At 45.2% G+C, this 20073-nt stretch overlaps 1 pseudogene; it reads right to left on the reverse strand.

Annotated features, from left to right (window-relative positions):
* Positions 1-9060: 9060 nt before the first annotated feature.
* Positions 9061-10340, reverse strand: LOC108519228 (C-terminal-binding protein 2 pseudogene; annotated as a pseudogene).
* Between the last annotated feature and the right edge of the window lie 9733 nt (positions 10341-20073).

Genomic DNA, 20073 nt, shown 5'->3' on the forward strand with positions numbered 1-20073 from the left:
GGGTCAAAGAGTAAAACTCAGTTCATTCATTTTTTAAAATAAATATTTATTGAGTCTCTGCTATATGCCATGCACACTACAGTAGGGACTGGGGAGTCACTGGGAGGGCAAAACGGAAAAGGCTTCAACCCTTATGGTATTTTCAGGCTGGTGAGAGAGAAAAGCATTAATCACATGATCACGAATATAAATATATAGGTAGAAATTATGACAAATCCTTGGTGAGATAACAAGTTTCTCTGAGAGCATCTAATAAGAGGCTAACAAAGGGTCAGAGAAAGCTGCTTTGACAAACTGTCAGTTGAGCTTAGCCAGGCAGAGGGCAGGGGAGGCAGAGCAAAGATCTTGTAAGCAGAGGGATGAGCACATCCAAATTCTGAGGCTGGGAGGGTCTTACAGGCATCCAGTGAATCTAAGAGAGGCTTCTACAAGTTGAAATTTGGTTTTAAGTGCAATAGGGAGGCATTACTGAGTTTTGAGCAGGAGAGTAGCATGATTTAATGTAACAAAAGTTGGTGGAGGCACCATGGGGTATACTGGTGGGGAAGAAAAGAGAAACAAGGGATGTTGCTCTGGGAGGTCCCAACTCCTGGCCTGGCTTCCAGTGTTGTGCTGCTATCCTTTCCAGAAAATCCTGAATCTAGCTGAGGGGCAAGAGGCCAGCTGGGCTCATTGGCACAGCCATTGGGAGCCCAGGGAGAAACTGGTGAAGTGGAAATATCTGGAGGAAAAGGGGAAGTTCTAGGGAGAAAGGGACTTATGAGCTTGTGGTGCATTTGTGCATGCGTATTCGTGCATGTGTGCATGTGGTGTGTGTGTGTGTGAGAGAGAGAGAAAGAAAAGTAGAGAGAGACAGATGCAGAGAGAGAAACAGAGAGATATGCTAGAAAAGCAAAGCTTGTAGACTTCAAAAAGAAAATAGGAGTTACTAGCTTCTGGCTAGTGATTCAAAGAAAGAAAGTGACTTCCAGGCACAGGAATCATTACTGTATGAGTTTGCTAGGGCTGCCATAACAAGGTGCCATAAACTGAGTGTCTTAAACAATATACAGTTATTGACTCACAGTTCTGGAACCTACAAGTCTGAAATCAAGCTGTAGGCAGGGTTGGCTCTTTCTGAGGGCTAGCAGGGCAGGGTCTGTTGAACTCATCTCTCCTTGGTGTATAGGTGGCTGCCTTCTCGCCTTCTCACTGCCTTCTCGCTGTGTCTCCCTGTTGTCTTGCCTCTATGCATGGGCTTGTGGGCACATGCATATCTGTCTCTGTGTCTACATTTTCCTTTTTTTAAAAAACTAAGGACACTAATCGTATTGGATTAGGGCCCATCCTAATGGTTTCACTTTAACTTGATTACCTCTGTAAAAATCCTATTTCCAAATAAGGTCACATTCTGAGTGAGGTCCTGGGTGCTAGGACTTGAACTTCTCTGTTTTTAGGAGGCACAGTCTCACCCATAACAGCTAGCAATTGAAATCCAAGTAGAACTTAACCTATTCCTCCGTCAGACGCGCACCAAGTGCCTATTCTGTACCAGGCACACTGTAAGTGTGGTTTTGGCCCTGAAGGAACACTGGACTTGTGGTAGAATACTGATATGCAAAAGCACATAATGCAGGTTAACAAGTGCTATGATAAGTCTTTCTACCTCTATGACACAGTAATATATGAAAGCTTAATGTAAAATTAGAGCTAAGTTCAAGTATACAAAACAGTGGTGGCACAAAGAAAGGGTGGTCAGCTCTACTCAAGGGAGTCATGTGCTGAATCTCCAAGATGACAAAGGAGCAACCCAGGCAAAGAAGTGGAAGAGAGTTCCATGAGGAGGAATATCCATGGGGTAGGCGAATGCATCATGTTCTTGTGAGTAAAGGTAGAACTTCAGGGTCAGTGCAGAGAGATGAGGTAAGAGAAGCCAGATCACGAAGCACCTTGTGTTTGGGACTAGGAATGTGAACTTCATCCTGGAAGCCTTGCCAGATGTGTATGGGGGTGGGTAGTGTAGATCATCTAGGTAGCAGGATTTAAGGAAGGGAGTGATGTGATCAGATTTGACTTCTGTGTGGAGAATGGATTGAGGGGGTTGTGAAGGGACTCAGAGAAGCTAGTGAGTGGGCAGAAGCAGAGTACAGAGAGAGAACAGAGGGCTGGACCAGGACAGTAGGGATAGAGAATAGAGAATCTATTGGAGAGTATTAGTGATATAACTGAAATCTGTTAGTGACAATGCAGTTATGAAGGACAAGGAAACGGGAAACTTAGGATGACTACTGGTTATCTGGTTTGAGGGCCTGTGTGGACAGTGGTGCCATTCACAAGAAAAGTGCTTATGGAGGAAGAGTAGATATTGGGGGAAGAGGAATTCTGATGTGGACATGTTGAGATTGAGATGTCTGTGGGAGATCTAGGTAGAAACACATGTCAAAAGTTATTGGGCTTAGAGTTGTTAGATATACAGTCTGGAAGTCAGGGCAGAGATGTGTACCTGGGAGTTGTCAGTAGTTGAAGTCATGGAGTTGGATGAGGTTGCCTAGGGTGAACCATTAGAGTGGAAAAACCATGTAGGGCTCAGGAAGAAAGCCTTGAGGAAAAGTGCATTCCTTGAGGAAAAGTTCAAGTGGGATAAGGAGCCTCCAAAGGATATAGAGTCGGGTGTCCCATCTTTTGACTTCGTGGGCCATATTGGAAGAAGAATAATTGTCTCAGTTCACACATAAAATATACTAACACTAGTGACAGCTGATGACCTAAAAAAAAAAAAAAACCCAAAATCTCATAATGTTTTAAGAAATGTTTTGGGACGCATTCAAAGCCATCCTGGGCTGCATGCAACCCATAGGCTATGGCCTGGACAGAGACCAACCAGATGATTCTGGAGAATGGCCTGGGGAATGTGTTGTCATGATGGTTATGGAGGAGAGAGGCAATGCTGTCCAGCGATCCAGAGAGATCAGGTAAGGAAAGAGATGAAAAGAATCCTTTGGATTTGGCCATAAGGTGGTCATTGGTTACTTCACTGAGGTCAATTTCAGTGGAAGGAGGGCAACAAAGATTAAATTGCAAGGACAGAGGAGTGAATGGAAGGGGAGGAAGTGGAGATGAATAGCATAGATGATTCTTGTAGAAAGGTTGGCAGTGACCCTAGCTAGAGGGAAACAAAAGATTTAGAGTTTTTTTGCTTTTGTTTTTGTTTTTCATGAGAAAGGCTTGGTGGTGTTCTATAAATCGATGAACAGAATAACTAGAGTGAGAAGTTCAAGAAATGGGAAAAGGGGAAGATTTGTGGCGTTGGAAAAAGATGGGATCCATAGCAGAGATGGATGGGTTACTCTTGTAAGAAACAGTTGGATGGGTTACTCTTGTAGGAAAGATATAGAAGAGGAGCTGGGAGTGAGTCCAGAGACCTTACTGGATAGGCAGAAAGTTGAGAAGTTTCTAAATAATCCTCTATGTTTTTGCCCATAAAATGCAAGTAGTGAGTTCATCTCTGGGAAGTAAGATGAGAAATGGTTGGATAGTAGAGAAGAAAATTGATGGGGAGAAAAAAAACTTGAAAGGGGGATATATTAGAGTTCAGTTGCAAATAAGAGTCCATTCTAGCTATTATATGCAGAAGAGGACTTAATACAGTGAATTGGGTGCTTACAAAATCATTGGAAGAGCTAGAGGGCCAAACTCTAAACTGAGACTCTAGGAATGAATCCAGGACATCTCATCCCTGACCTCCCAGAGGAGCTGCTGCCTCTACCACAGTCAAGACACTGAAGAGTCTGGAAGTCACTACTGCAACTGTTGAATCTGGGAACATTCTCATTAGCTGTGTTATGGGAATCAGGAAGCTGTGACTGCAACTTTTGGGTACAGAGGGAGGGTTTCAAATTCAAGTCTCTCTAGGTGTTTCTCATTGGCAGACCTAAGTAACAATTTAAACTCTATCTGCAAAGAACTCTGGGAAGTTTTTAGATTTTTTAAATCTCTACAGTATAAGAATACACAGTTTTATTTCCATACTTAAATTCTAATAAAGCAACAACACCAGTAGCAACATGCTCCCACCTAATGTAACTATCCTTTGTTACAAACATCTTCCCTTCCATGCAAGTATGTGTTCATCCATTCATTAATAGTAGGTGCCAGAAGTGGTGTTTATATGGATAGTAAATAGACAAGATCTGGAATAGCAGCAAACATTGAAATTACAATCGAATTACTCTTACATAATCTTCCATCATTCTCCAAGTTCAAGATACATCTGGACAAGCCAAAGAGGTAAGTTAAATAAGAATATGAAAGCTATCACTAGGGATTTTCTGGTAAACTGGCTCTTAGAAAAGGAAAAAAATATACCCTGACGTGTAGTACTGTTTGCCAATTGCCATGGTATAAATACTCCCACCATGGCTGATGCCAAACTACCAACATGACATCACTGAAAATGAAGTTGTGAGGCAGTGTTAAAAATCTCTTGGTAACTATTCTCATGAATAAGTGATAACAACGACAAAAATTCTCATGAGCCTGTACTAGCTGATTCCAGCCCACTGATGGGTCACCAACCTTGCATTTTTCAAGTCTTCTGTGGTGGCACTAATCTCTGTTATTCTCCTAGAAATGTGACATTGGTTTTGATTTACTGCTTTGTTGGGAAGAAGATTCACTAGGAGTTTTCGCTTGGTCCTTCCTATCTTGACAGTCTTTAATCAATAGGTCAGGAAGTCAGTATGGAGAACCTGCCTATTGCTGAGTATATATATTCCAACTCTACATTCAGGACCTGGAGAGATAACCACAGATGGGTAGAATCTATTTGGCCCACTGTGAAATGGTTTGGGCCAAAATGCCATTTGTTTCCTGACTCCCATTAATTCCCGCTCATCCCATGACCAGGGACTAGCATCAGCTCAAAGCCAGTAATAAGCCCTGAAAAGTGTAGTATTTCTCTTTTCTCAGTGCAAAGTCACTCTACTCAATGACCACAGTTCCCTTGGGGGAAAATTGGGAGGAAGATTTACAATATAAATTTGCACTGTCATATGCTACAGAGTACACAGTATTTCTAGTCACCTGATTTTAGTGTGAGAATTTAGTGAAAAGTTATGACCCCCTGATTCTACAATCAAATAGGACCTTAATGCCTACCCTGTATATTTTAGTCCTTGGTCTCCACAGTCAATTAGCCACCAGCACAGTTCTCTGTGTGTCAGGCTATTCTGACTACTGCTCTGGCCCTGCTGCCTTGAATGTCCACTTCACTTGTGGTCTCTGTGTGTTACTACACAGTCAATGCCAGGATCTCATTATCCCCACTAAGCTTCAGGAACACATGCAATGGCAGTATTTCCATCATCATCCCCAGCATATATGCTATTTTGCAAATTAGCACCTTTGAAGGAGGCTGGTACTCTCCTCATCAAAGTACTTGTCTCTGTCTAGATAAAGGGGGAGTCCTCTGGTCCCTCCCAGGAAATATACAGATGTAACTTGCTTTATTGTGCTTTGCTTTATTTCACTTTGCAGACACTGTGCTTTTACAAATGGAATGTTTGTGTCTACCCTGTGTCGAGTAAGTCTGTCAGCAACATTTTTCCAACAGCGTGTGCTCACTTCATGTCTCTGTGAGACATTTTGGTAATTCTCCCAATATTTCAAACTTTTCATTATTATTATGTCTGTTATGGTGATCTGTGATCAGTGAGCTTTCATAGTACTCTTGTCATTGTTTTGGGGCACCGTGAACTGTGCCCATATAAGATGAAGAACTTATTCAATAAGTGTTGTGTGTGTGCTGATTGCTTCATCAATTGGCCATATCTCTCCCTCTCTTCTGGTCTCCCTATTCCCTATTCCCTGAGACACAACACAATTGAAATTTGGCCAGGTAATAAACCTGCAATGGCCTCTAAGTATTCAAGTGAAGAACACTTGCATATCTCTTCCTTTAAATCAAAAGCTAGAAATAATTAAGCTTAGTGAGGAAGGCATGTTGAAGCCAAGATAGGCCAAAACCAGGCTTTTGTGCCAGTTAGCTGAGTTGTGAATGTAAAGGAAAAGCTTTTGAAGGAAATTTGAAGTTCTACTCCAGTTAACACACAAACGATGGGAAAGTGAAACAGCCTTATTGCTGACATGGAGAAAGTTCTAGTGGCCTGCATAGACGATCAACCCAGCCACACAATTCCCTTAAGGCAAAACCTAATCCAGAGCAAGGCTGTCACTCTGTTCAACTGTCTGAAGGCAGAGAGAGGTGGGGAAGTTGCAGAAGAAATGTTGGAAGCTAGCAGTGGTTGGTTCATGAGGTTTAAGGAAAAAAGCTGTCTTCATAACATAAAAGTGAAGGGTTCGACAGCGAGTGGTGATGCCGAACCGCAGAAGCTCTGAAGCTCTGAAGCCAGGCATTGACTCCTTCTCTCTAGCTGTGAAACCCTGACATGGTTTGGATTTGTGTCCCTGCCCAAATCTCATGTCAAATTTTAATCCCCATTGTTGGAGGACGGACCTGGTGGAAGGTGATTGGATCATGGGGATGGTTTAGAAACTGTAGCAGGCTATCCAGAAGATCTAGCTAAGATCATGCATGAAAGTGGCTACACTAAACAACAGATTTTCAATGGGGATGAAGCAGCCTTCTATTGGAAGAAGATGCTATCTAGGGGCTCGTGTTAATCCAGTCTGGCACTGCTATAAAGACATATCTAAAACTGGATAATTCGTGAAGAAAATAAATTTGACTCATCGTCCCACAGACTGTGCAGGAAGCATGACTGAGGAAGCTTCAGGAAACTTACAATCATGGCGGAAGGCAAAGAGGAAGCAGGCACAACTTAAATGGTGGGAGCAGGAGGAAGAGAGAAAAGGGGGAGGTGCTACACACTTCTAAACAAGCAGATCTCTGGAGAATTCTGTCATGAGACAGCACTAGGGGGACGGTGCTAAACCATCAGAAACCATCCTGGACTATTACAGAGTCCAGGTTTCAGTTCATCTACTAAAGTAACAATAGAACTTGTATTAAATTATTGAGTGTGTACGTCAGCTCCAGCATCTCTGGTAAGCAAACCATACTGATAAATTTAGCCAGAATTAAAATTATGCTCTTCTCTCCCTACCCAAGCATGGTTAGGACATATTCCTATTCCTATTCTCCAGGTTTTTAATTGGGATATAAATTTGCATGTTTTGTCATGTAAGCATTGCCTGGGTACAACTTTACAATTGTCTCCCTGTGCACAGAGATTGTTTCTAGTCATGGGTCTGGAGGATGTGTGAAACAGTGGGTGTGGAGAATAGTCACAGAGTCTTCCACCAGGAAGCAGGACCATCCTCATCAGGTAGGATAAGAGGAATTGTTTCTACTGGTAAGAGAGCTTGGTAGAGTTAAGGGTTAAAGGTCTTCAAAATTAACTGAGTTCCCCTAAATGTCACCATTCTCATCTTTTGGAATGGTTTTTCCTAATCATTGCTCTAATTTTCACCTATGAAATCTGGTGAGACTATGAATTCAATCTATGTTGTAAATCAGCAACCTATAAGATAAGAATCTGTGTCTAATTTTCAGCTACATCAATTTACTAGCTCTAAGAGATAAGATTTTTTTTGGGACAATCATAAAATGTTCTTTTAGGACAATTATAGGAAACTCCTGCATCTCTGGCTGTATTTTGAGCCATGAATTTAGAACCCTGAGCTTTTTATTATATTACTTTAAACTCTCCTGGATGGTTAGAAGTAGCTAGGCTACCTCATAGACCTCATATTCTTCATGACTATTGAACTCTGCTATGGCCTTTGCCATTTGATCTGCCAAAGCCATTTCTCTCTTTTTTTAATTTTAATTACTTTTTATTGAAAACTGCACTGAACACTAAATGTCTGCCTTTACAGTAAAGAAATACAGTAATGGTAACTCACACTAAAGCAAAACATACTCCTGTTAGCCATTATTTTTCTGTTTGGGACAATTTTAAAGTTTTCTTTTGTCACAAAACAGAATTGTACCTGCACAAAGGCTCCAAATAGGCCATCTTTTTTTTTTTTTTTTTTTGAGGCAGAGTCTCGCTCTGTTGCCCAGACTGGAGTGCAGTGGCGCAATCTCGGCTCACTGCAAGCTCCGCCTCCCTGGTTCACGCCATTCTCCTGAATAGGCCATCTTTTTAAACAGGCAATGATTCACAAAAGATTGTGAGTAGAACATATAACTAGTTGAAACAAATCTAATAGGATTTGTTAAAATAAGTCACATCTAATACATCTGAAGTGTTCTTGTATAACATATCACATGAAGAAAAGAATACTTTATCAAAGTTGAAAAAAGTGGGTTTGTTCATTATTATTCTTGAACTCTTTTAGTTCAAGACTTTCCACTCAATAAAATAGCAGAGGATCTGAAAATGAGAAAATACAAATGAGTACAAATAGCTTGTGAAACTTAATATTTTCTTTTCATCATCAGAGGGTTTTACTAAACTTACAACCAACTTGCCTGCTCAGTATGCAGTTCAGATGTGAGAGACTCTTCTCTGTACAGGAGCCTGTACTGTCTTCAGTCCTACGCATGCAGGAGTGTACCCCAGGCAAAGAGTTTTCTCCCCACTTTGTAGTAATGTGATCTTCCTATTAGCAAGAAGAGGTAACCAGCCCCTGTAGAATGAAAGAACTAGAGTCACAGAATGAGGATTTCCTCTTAATATTTTTTATTTTTTATTTTGATGTTTGAACTCCTGATGCAACATTCTAGAGCAGGGTATTCAGGACCTGCTCTACCCAAGGGACTGATAAAGGAAAATGCTCTACTTATTCTTTGTGATTTGATGCATAGATAAAAAACTTAACACACAATAACAGAAGTTGATCATTAATAAATCACATCCTCATCTTTCAGCGCTTCTGTAAGCAGAAGACGTCTTCAGCTTTCTAGCTCTTACAGTTTTAACACTGCAGCATCAACGATGCATATGTCCAGAATCAGTTAAAAAGACCATCAGATTCTTTTTCTCTTAGTTCATCTATGTTTCACTGTCTCTTGGTCGCATATGCATCTGAATGATTACTTTTCAGCATTGTCTGCTATTCCTCCTTGGGATGCTCTCGATTGTCCCCATGTTTTGTGGGCTGGTTGGGAGAGGGCGCTTGGGAAGGATGTGCCACTGTTGGGAAGTTGTGAGTCATGGGATGCCTCCAGGGATGATCCCTTCCATGGCTGCAGGAAGTCCGCCTGGAGCCACACTCAGGATGCCTGGCGGATATCTGTATGTGGCACCATTTAGCTCAGGGTGAATTGTTTGCTGGTCTACTGACCAAGGAGCTGATGTGACAAATAATTCCTTGTTCACACAGTTTCTTAAGCTTTCTGGGATGCGAACTTTGATGGCTTGGTGGATCTCAGAGGCAGCCGCCTCCTTCATCTCCAGCGACGCCTGCTCGTTATACCAGGCAGTGTGAGGAATGCAGATGAGATTTAGGGTATCTTTCAATGGACCCTGAGCAAAGTTGTCCCTCGTATCTTGCCCTCCTTGAGGGTCTGTGCTAAGGCTTTCTCACCCACCAGGCCACCACGGGCTGCGTTCACAAGGAATGCTCCCTGCCTCATCTGCTTTATAGTAAAGTCGTTGATGAGGTGGTGGTTATATTCATTGAGATTGCAGTGCAAGGAGACGCAGTCACTCTGACACAGCAATTCCTGCAGGGTGTAGACCTTCTGAATGCCCGGGGACCATTCTATCTCATCCTGCAAGTAGGGGTCATAAAATATGACTCTGAATCCAAAGGCCTTGGCTTGAACTGCAACCGCCTGCCCCGTGCGACCGAAGCTCATGAGACCCACAGTGCCTACCCAGGGATGCGGACCGCTCCTGAGGCCACGTCGTGGATCTGCTCCATGCTTTGAACTCACGTGCCTTCCTGCAGTGCCTGGCACACCCACGTGTTCCTCCAGTACAGACTGAGGATGTGGCAGACGGTGGAGTCGGCCTTCTCTTCCACGGCTCCGGACGGGATGTTGCACACAGCAATTCCAAACTCGCAGCAGTCTTGATGTCCACATTGTCTTTGCCACTGCCTATCTGCACAATGACTCTCAGGGCCTTGAACTTTTCCAGGTTCTCCCTGGTGAGGGTGATGGTGTGGTACATCATGGTACCCACAGCTTCATTTAAAACTGTCTCGTGGATTTCCTGTAAGGACTGCACGTCACAGAAGACCATGGTGGTCAGGTTCTTAGGCCGCGGTGCAATGTCCGCCATGCAGCAGCACCACCAGGGGTGGGAGTGCCGGGGTCCATTCATGATACCTTCGCAAATTCTGTCCAATCTCTGTCTCTTGACTTTGTGCTTATCCACAAGGGCCATTCTTTATGAACTTTGCAATTATTAGATCAAAAGGCAAAACAGTCCTCTGAGAACTTAGGGGAACTCGCAGGAGTCTGAGTGCATGATACCACTATGAATCCATTCGCTTGCAAGGCAGTCTCCATCACGCAGTGAGTCAACGAACCTCACCACTACCCCAGGTCTGGAGTGCCGTAGTCCACAATACCAGGGGGTAGAGGCAGCTCCGGCCCGGGGGAGCCAGGTTCCTGCCCCTGCTCTGAGCCTGGGAAGCGAGCTGGGGCCCACCCAGGGGTCCGTGTGGTCTTGAGGCTCCTCCCCTGCTGGGGGCCCCATGGACCGGAGGGGTGCTGGGCACCCGCTGGCGTGAAGCGGCATCTGGCTGGACCTGCCACTCCAATCTTAGCTGGCCCGCCCAGCCCATTTCTTTAAAACACTGTTCTATGTGACCACGGATGATACATTAGGACAAAAACTGCTCTATGAAGAGAGAATAAGAAAAGAAGTCTAAGAAGAAGTATGGTGGCAAAGGAAATCAGAGAACTAGATGGCATAATTAACAAAGGACTTTGATATGGTTTGGCTGTGTCCCCACCTAAATCTCAACTTGAACTGTAGTTCCCATAATCTCCACGTGTGGTAGGAGGGACCCAGTGGGTGGTAATTTAATCATTACCCTCCATGCTGTTCCCCCTGATAGGAGTTCTCATGAGATCGGAGGGTTTTATTGAGGGGCTTTGATGCGTTTTGCTCAGCACTTCTCCCTCCTGCTGCCATGTGAAGAAGAACATGTTTGCTACCCCTTCCACCATGATTGTAAGTTTCCTGAGGCCTCTCCAGCCATGCTGAACTGTGAGTCAACTAAATCTCTTTTCTTTATGAGTTACCTAGTCTTGGATATTTCTTCATAGCAGCGTGAGAATGGACTAATACAGATTTTTATAATAGAGAACTTTGTAGGCTAAGAAGGCAGTCTAGTGGAATGGAAGAGCTAGGAGTTGCAAAGATGACTAGTAATGAGACAGGACGAACAAATTCTTAGAGGGGCTCTAACTTTAAACAGGAAGAAGGGTTCAAATGCAGTAATGATGCTGGGGAATGATCTGGGGACTGGATGGAAAAATATCATGAAATCAGAGAATGAGCTCCAATGACTGGATAGATGGGGAAAATGAAAGCTGGGTCACTGTATAGGATATTGGAATATCAGGAGTCTGAGATCTCAGGGTCAGAGCAGCCCTGAAGGATGACAAGTTCCAGGTGTGGCCTCACCTCTGGCTGGCTGAAGTGCTGAGGTGATCTGAGAACTGTAAGCTGATAAGATATCAGCCTGGATGCGGAAAGGTGAGAGCAAGGCAAAGTGTGGGGATGGACCTCATGAGTGATCTGATGTGCAGAGTCCGGAGGAAGGTTGGGGTTGGAAGGAATCCTGTGGGCTGACAGACAACACAGAGGAATGAAGGTGGGTGGATGAGACATCAGAGGATGAACTGGTTTTCTGAGGAGGACATCCTGGTAGAGGGACCTGGAAGTAGCTATAGGAAGCCAAGAAGTACCCCAATCTTTCTAACCTTCTGCACTGGGGCAAAGGGTGACCTCTGTTAGTGAACTTTGTGTGCAAATGAGCTCAGTGAGGAACTAAACGAAAAACACTTAGTGCAGTGCCAGTCACACAGTCCGCACTCAGTGAATGTCAGCTCGGATGGTTGTTAAAGAAAGGGATCAGTGGAAGGACTAAAAGATGGACTGATGGGGTGACAGAGCAAGGGGCAGGTCTGCAGGTGATGAGGGGACAGGAAGGAGCAGCACCAGAAGTAGCGTCTTCCATCACAGGACTGATAAAGGCCTCTCTCCTCCCTTCCCTCCCCTCCCCTTCCTTCCCCTTCCCTTCCTAAGAGCTTTATCAAGACATAACGCACATACCATATAATTCACCCATTGAAACTGTACAACTCAATGGTTTTTAGTGTATTAACACAATTGTGCAACCATCACTACAATTGATTATAAAACATCATCACCTCAAAAAAACCCCATCCCAACAATCCTCCTGTATCATTCAGCCATCCCCCCTAATCCTAGGAAACCACAAACCTACTGTCTGTCTCTTTATTTTGGACATTTCACATAAATGGAATCCAAATGCGTGATAACCAAAAATTTTTTTCTTCCTTTCTCTCTTTCTTTCTTTCTTTCTTTCTTTCTTTCTTTCTTTCTTTCTTTCCTTTTTTCTTTCTTTCTTTCTTTCTTTCTTTCTCTTTTTTCTTTCTTCTTTTTTTTTGAGTCTCGCTTTGTCACCCAAGCTGGAGTGCAGTGGCACCATCTCGGCTCACTGCAAAGTCCACCTCCCAGGTTCACACCATTCTCCTGCCTCAGTCTCCCAAGTAGCTGGAAGTACAGGCACCCGCAACCAGGTCTGGCTAATTTTTTGTATTTTTAGTAGAGATGGGGTTTCACCATGTTAGCCAGGATTGTCTCAATCTCCTGACCTCGTGATCGGCTCGCCTCAGCCTCCCAAAGTGCTGGGATTACAGGCGTGCGCCACAGCGCCCGGCCTTTTTTTTTTTTTTTTTTTTGAGACAGAGTTCACTCTTGTTGCCCAGGCTGGAATGCAATGGCGCAATCTCGGCTCACCGCAACTTCCACTTCCTGGGTTCAAGCGATTCTCCTGCCTCAGCCTCCCAAGAAGCTGGGATTACAGGCATGCACCACCATGTGTGGCTAATTTTGTATTTTTAGTAGATACAGGGCTTCTCCATGTTGGTCAGGCTGGTCTCGAACTCCCGACCTCAGGTGATCCGCCTGCCTCAGCCTCCCAAAGTGCTGGGATTACAGGTGTGAGCAACCACACTTGGCGCCAATTTTCTCTTAAATCACTTTTTAACTGGAAAAACACTTCAATGCAAAGGAATGAAACACTAATGGTGCACTCTCAGGCACTAGCAACAGGGATGTACATTGGGAATGGCAAGAAGGGGACAGGATTTGGAGACTCAAATGTTGCTTCCTCTATGCATAAGCTCTCTTGATTGTTTTTCCTCTTGAAATGTGCTTAGAAGGGAAAATGTCAAAAGTCAACCAGCCACAGAATCCAGGAGAAGGCCAGTGAGTCACTGCAGTGGCTGAGGCCTTGCTGAGCATTGCACAAAGGCAAGGCTGGGGAATCTCTGCCCTTAGGGCTTCCCTCTTGAGGGGGAGACCACTATGTGAAGGCATGTGGGTGGGGGAAGAGACCCAACAGGGCTGATGGGAAGCTGGCAAGCTGGGGTGGAGAGATCTTGATGGTGGAGCCCACAGCACCTTATTATTATTATTAAGGGAAAGGATCAGAGGGAGGGACAGAAAACTATGCAAGGGACTGCACAGAGGTCATCCCGAGGCCCTGACCTGTGCTTTAGTCTCCCCAGCCCCTCCATGGGACACAGTAACCTGTCCAGGGAGGGCTCAGGGCTCACTTGTGTTTCTCAAAGAGTGGGCGTAGAACGAGCAGCTCCTGAAATGACGTTGGGTGACTCACCCCATGACAGCCCCTAAATAACATTAAATCACCCACTAAAAATAGTTCCTTTCTTTTAAATTCTCTTTCAGACTTTTCAAATAAAAGAGAAATGATCAACTCGGTGCCTGTTTCTAATATCTCACTAACATTTGCTCATTTATTTTTTATTTTTGTTTTTGGGACAGGGTCTCACTTGTCATCCAGGCTGGAGTGCAGTGGCGTAGTCTTGGCTCACTGCAGTCACAACCTCCTGGGCTCAAGCCATCCTCTCACCTCAGCCTCCCAAGTAGACAGGACCACAGGACTGCACCACCATGCCTAGCTAATGTTTTGTAGAGATGGGATTTCACCATGTTGCCCTGGTTGATCTCGAACTCATAGGTTCAAGCAACTGGCCTGCCTTTGCCTCCCAAAGTGCTAGGACTACAGGTGTGAGCTACCATGCCTGGATCATTTCTTTTTTAAATGAAGAGAGTGGGTCTTGGAATCAGGGTCAGCCGCAGCAATGCTATTGCCCTAGAATTTAATAACACTGTTTTGTGAGTGTATTTTATGTGTGAAGTGAGTGTATTTTATACATAAGTTGGTCTTCCATCACTGGCAGTGATATAAAGTTTCCATCTTACGTACATATTTTTACACCTTAATCAGTGAGTCAGTGTAAAGGAAAATATGAGTTACATAACAGAGGGTGAGATGTATATATGGCAAAAATAGGGATGGTGGTCCATAAAAATGACCAAGGCAGGTGAAAACTGAACTAGAAGAATGGTCTGGTCTATGTCAGCTCAGCTGGTCTGTGATTCAGTGCTTCAGAATATGAGAAACGCATTGCGGTCAGCCTGAGAGTCTTCTGACTTTGAGTCAGCCATGGACCCCAGGTTGAGGGATGGCTTCCCCAACGTCTGGACTTCCCTCCTTGTTGCTGTCACCTCACTGCACTGTAATGGGCAATTTACTTGTCTGTCTCTCTCACCAGACATGGAACCAGATAGCTGCCTTGTTTTCTTATGTCCCCAGCACCCAGTATGGTGCCTGGCACAGAGAATCCTCGGTAATTATTCACCGAGAGTAACGAATGAACGGGTGTCTTCCAGGTTATTGCCCCTAATACACTGCATAGTTACCCTGAATATGCTTATTCATTCACTGCAATGCTTACTAAGCAGTTACTTTGTGCAAGATGACCTGCCCTTAATGGCTTTATTTTCAGTCAACAATCTAATTATTTTGCACAGGGATAGTCAAGATAATGTCAGTGGTGGGGAGACCTGAGGTTGGATCCTGCCTCTGACACTCAATATCTGGGGTGCCTTGGACCATTCACCTTCTTGAGTAAGAGTGTCTCATGTGTAAAGTGATTTTATAATATTAACTTGTAGGATGGGTCCTGAGTCACTTCGGTGAATGCTGTTGCATGAATCAGAGAGTCAAAGTGAGTGAATGAATGAAGGAATGAATGACAGACAATGGCCCAGATCAGGTGGGGCACAGCGTTGCTCCTCTCTCATGGCCAGTAAATCCAGGACAGGTGCAAGAAATCCTAAGCCTTGAGCTTTGGTTAACTAGGCAAAAATGGAGCAAACTGGTGAAAAAAGAGAAAGCTAGGAAAAAACTCTCTCCTACAGTGGACCCTGAGGCTGTGGCTGGACCCGAGCAGGGGCTTTTGAGCAGGTGAGCCACGAAACAGACTAGCTGCTCCCTAGACTACTGAACGTCCCACTGCTGTGAGTACCCCTCCTCCTCAGGGATGTGGACTATGTGATGTTGGCATGGTGACCAGTTAGCCAGTCCCCCCACCCCCGTCCTCTGCATCCTGAGGTGACAAAGAGGCCCTGAGGAGTAGAAAGAGCCCCTCCCTGACGGTTCCCCAGGCTCACGAATGGTAGGGAGAGCCAGGTCCAAGAATGGAGGGGCCTGGCACTAGTCGTGTGAACAATGGAGCCGTTGCCCTGGCAACCAAGCAGGCCTCTCCCTGGGCCTCAAGGCTGAGTCTGGGAAGAGGTGTCCTAAGAAAGGGAGGTGGGAACGGAGGGGGGTGTGCCAGTTCTCAGAACTGTCTGCCCAGCATGCAAGGGCTGCAGGAGGCCCCTTTCTTGGGGAAGACGACCAGAGTCTCTGTTGGCCCATTCTCCAGAGCCACTGGGGCAGACCCGGGTGTGGACACCTCACTGCATCATCTGATGAGGACTTCCCCTCATGCCTACCCCTCCTCCCTGGCCTCCTGAGGGCTAGTTCAGGGGCGGGGGCTGTGAGATGAGGACATGGGGACTGACGGCAGGCATGACAGGTCTAACCTTGGGGTTGTCCCGGAAACTCTGCAATGTGTGTGGATCCTGTAGATGCAGGTGGGGCGTGTAGAGCTGGGGGTGGCCAGAGTAGGGCTGCATTCTCCAAGCCTGAGAGCAGACCCTTGCCCTGAGAGGCCCCAGAGGTTTTGTTAAAGTGCCAGCTTCTGGAGCAAGACAGTCCCGGCTTCAGCTCTTGACTCCATCACTCTGGCTGCATGACCCGGGGGAGGTCATTTCATTCCTCGAGGTCTCAGTTTCCTTGGCTGTAAAGGAGGAATAATACCAGTCATAGTATGGTGGCTTTGAATGAAGAGGACAGCCCCTGTCAACACAGTGTTGGGTAGGGTAGCTCAGTGTGCATTCACTTCCTCTCCTCACCCTCCCCAGATCTCTCGTTTCTCCCTCGAGGCACCTGTGGCTCATAACCCTGGAGGGATCGCCCTGGCCCCAGTTTGCACACAAACTGCCCAGATACCCCATCAACACAAACTCCCTCCATTCTCCCTGACAGTCTCCCCTGTTGCTTGTTAGCCTCCTGAGGAAGATGGCCTGTGAGGGCACCGGGCGGGACGTGAAGGCACCGGGTGGGACATACCCAGATGGTGGTGCTGGGGTTTGTCTTTGAGAAGTGGTGGTTACAGGTGTCCTTTGTCTGTCAGAATTTTCTCATTTTCCCCTTTGAACTTGGGTTGCTTTTGCCATAAACAAAAACAAACCAAAAAAAAAAAAAAAAACAAAAAAACAAAAAAACAAAAAGAAAGAAAGAAAAGAAAAGAAACAGTTAAGAGGGGTTGCAGTACACCTTGAAAAAGGCCTGGGCACTCAGAGGCGTTGGGGTTGACCGTTCAGGGCCCCAAGGGTGTCCTGGTCTTATGCCTGGAAAGAAGCAGGTGGCTGGAGTAGAACCTGACTTAGCTGGTGGCCACCTGAGCCCTGCACCCCCATGCCTTGCCTCCTCCACAGTCAGCGCTCAACACCCTGGTCAGGGAGCCTGCGTGGGCGTTAGGGGTATGAAGGCAGGGGACATCATCACAGCCAGACTCCTGGTCCTTTAGAACAAATGGGTCCCTCTTGTGGCTGCTCTCAGAGCAGACAGGCTGGCGGGGAGGCGTACATGGTGCCTGAAGGAAGAGGCACCAAGGACTCTGAAGCTGCTCCACCTGGCCCTTGTATGCCGAAAGGGAAGATCATTCCTGGCCTGACCCCCTGAGTCAAATTGGAACTGCAAGGCTCTTTCCTGCTTCTTCCCAACTGCAAGAACCTTGTTGAGGTTGAAATGCAGCCGTTCTGAGAAGCCATGCTACGTGCAGGCTGCACTGCCAAGCTGAGAAGGGACCCCTGGGGAGGAGCTGGCCGCAGGGATCTCCCCCACAAAGTAATAATCTCAGAGAGAAGAAGATCATACAAGTAGTTCACATACTATTTCTGGAGAATCTGTCAGGTCACAGCCCTGGGCTGGGCTCATTGTGGGGGTGTGTGGGCAGAAACTAAGAAAACCACACTTGTTGTTCTCGAGTGCCTTAAATCTAGTTTGTGTGCTCATTCCAAACAGAGATTCTTACCTTGGATCCTTGGATTGGCTTCACGGGGTTCATGGGCTTCCTCAAATTATATGCAAAATGTGAGCTCATATGCATTTTTCTGGGAAGAGGGTCAGTGCTTTCATCAGTTTATTAAAGGATTCAAAAGAATAAGAACCACAGCTGAAGTAAATGAGATCAGAATGTTCTCATCCAATGGCACATGGGCCCTTGCAAAACAGTCACCTTGGGAGGGGGTAGACGTGCTCACAAAACATCATCTTTCCTTCCATCGGGGCTCCTGTAGGCTGTCCTTGGGGACAGCTTTAAAACTATGAAAGAATTTCAGGCTTACTTCTTCCTGACCACATTTCATTTTGTCCCCAGAATGACCGAGCTTGATCACCCACCTTAGTTACCAGCTTTGGATCCAAATGACTGTTAGCTGTTTCCAAAAATTCCATCTACCTTAACAAGGCAAAGATTTGTCACCCTCAAGAGTATTCAAACGAACATGATGACATTACTGCAGGATTTCCCGAAACTGCCTTCGGAACACAGAGTGGGAAGAGAGTATATCCAAGCATGTGTACTCCATGCAGTCTTTTGAGAATGACTAGAGTCTGATAGGTCAGTAAAAAGATGGCTGGGCGCAGTGGCTCACGCCTGTAATCCCAGTGCTTTGGGAGACCGAGGCAGGTGGATCGCAAGATCAGGAGTTCGAGACCAGCCTGACCTACATGGTGAAACTCCATCTCTACTGAAAATACAAAAAATTAGTCAGGCATGGTGGCAGATGCCTGTAATCTCGGCAACTCGGGAGGCTGAGGCAAGAGAATCGCTTGAACTCTGGAGTCGGAAGTTACAGTGAGCTGAGACCACACCACAGCACTCCAGTCTGGCTAACAGAGTGAGACTATGTCTCAAAAAAAAAAAAAAAAAAGTCTATGAGGTAACTTTATAAATGATGAATTGTAAACATAGCAAATTAACTAGCATACCCAGAAAATGAGATGAAGGATCAAAAGAATGTGTAGAGGAAGACAGAGAACAGAGAGGTCACGGAGGCCAGGAATGTGCTGTCGTTTATACAGCATTCAAGAGATGTTTATTGATATCCACTTAGGACCGAAACAGGAGCTTCCAGTAGAATAGAGGAGACAGACACACAAATAACCAGCTATAGAACCATGCAGAATATGTTATAACAGAGGGAGGTGCAAGGCGCTAAGTTCACTGAGGAAGTGACACCCCAAAAGTTTACTCATGTGGCACAAAATTCACCCCAAAGTGACAAATCCTTGAAGAGTTGTAGAGTGAACAGAGAGCAAAAAGCAAATGTTCTCTTTATCTGGCCTACTGAAGGCAAAACTTGGAAGAAGGCTGTGGTAGGTTGTGTGAATGGTCCCATTTCTTTTCTCCTCCCTGTAGCCTTGTCCATTGCCAGGTAACTTTGCAGTGCTCTCCCACCCTGGGCAGGTTGGAATTCCCTGCTCCCGGGAAATGGGATATTAGCAGACATGTGAGATGAGCAGGATCTTTAAAAGCAGCTCACGTGATTCAGCCTGTTCTCTAGTACCCCTGCCATTGCCGTAAGAAGAATATTCTGGTGACTCAGGAGGCCAAGGCTTGAGTCAGGAGTTTGAGAATGGTCTGGACAACATAGCAATACCTTTTTCTAAAACAAAAAAATTAACTAAAAAAGAATATTGAGGGCTACTTCACTGATCAAAGGAAGAGAATGAAAGATATGCAGAGCAGAGTTGTCCCAACCAAGGTGTCCTAGCCAAGCCCAGCCTAGAGAAGAACCTCCAAACAACCTCAAGATGCAGGAGTGACCCCAATAAAATCAGCAGAACCCCTGACCCTCATTCAAGTCCAGCCTTGATCGGCACACTCCTTGTCAACCCAAAGAAAGGCAAAACATAATAATAAAAAACTGTTGATTTAAGTCACTGAGTTTTGGGGATAGTTTGTTACACAGTGAAAGCTAACTGATACAAAGATCCCTTTAACAGAGTTTTCAGTAAATTTCCCACTGTTGAGTTATCTAAAAGACAAGGCACTTTGTGAATTTCATAAAACAGATTCTTTCATCATTCAGTGATTATTCCTGAGAATCTGCATCTATCGTGCTGAAGGTGCTATGGCAATTAAAATGGCCACAGAACCTTGAAGTCCAAATAAGGAGATGATATAGGATATAAATAAGGAGAAGGTAGAATGTGATTAAGGTGTCACAAAAGAGATAAGAGGAGGAACTAAGAGAGTTGAAACGATTTCTTTCAAGAGAGGAGTTGATCAGGAAAGCCAGGATTTAAATAGACAGTGGAGAAGAGAATGGCTATTTCCCACAGGGGACTTTGAAAGCCAGGACACAGGGATTGGGTCTTATTTCTTAGGCAGGTCACTCTCACTTGACTGGCTAGACAGCTTCTTCCAGA

This window comes from Rhinopithecus bieti, unplaced genomic scaffold, assembly GCF_001698545.2.
Source record: "Rhinopithecus bieti isolate Rb0 unplaced genomic scaffold, ASM169854v2 scaffold_46101, whole genome shotgun sequence".
Classification (NCBI taxonomy): domain Eukaryota; kingdom Metazoa; phylum Chordata; class Mammalia; order Primates; family Cercopithecidae; genus Rhinopithecus; species Rhinopithecus bieti.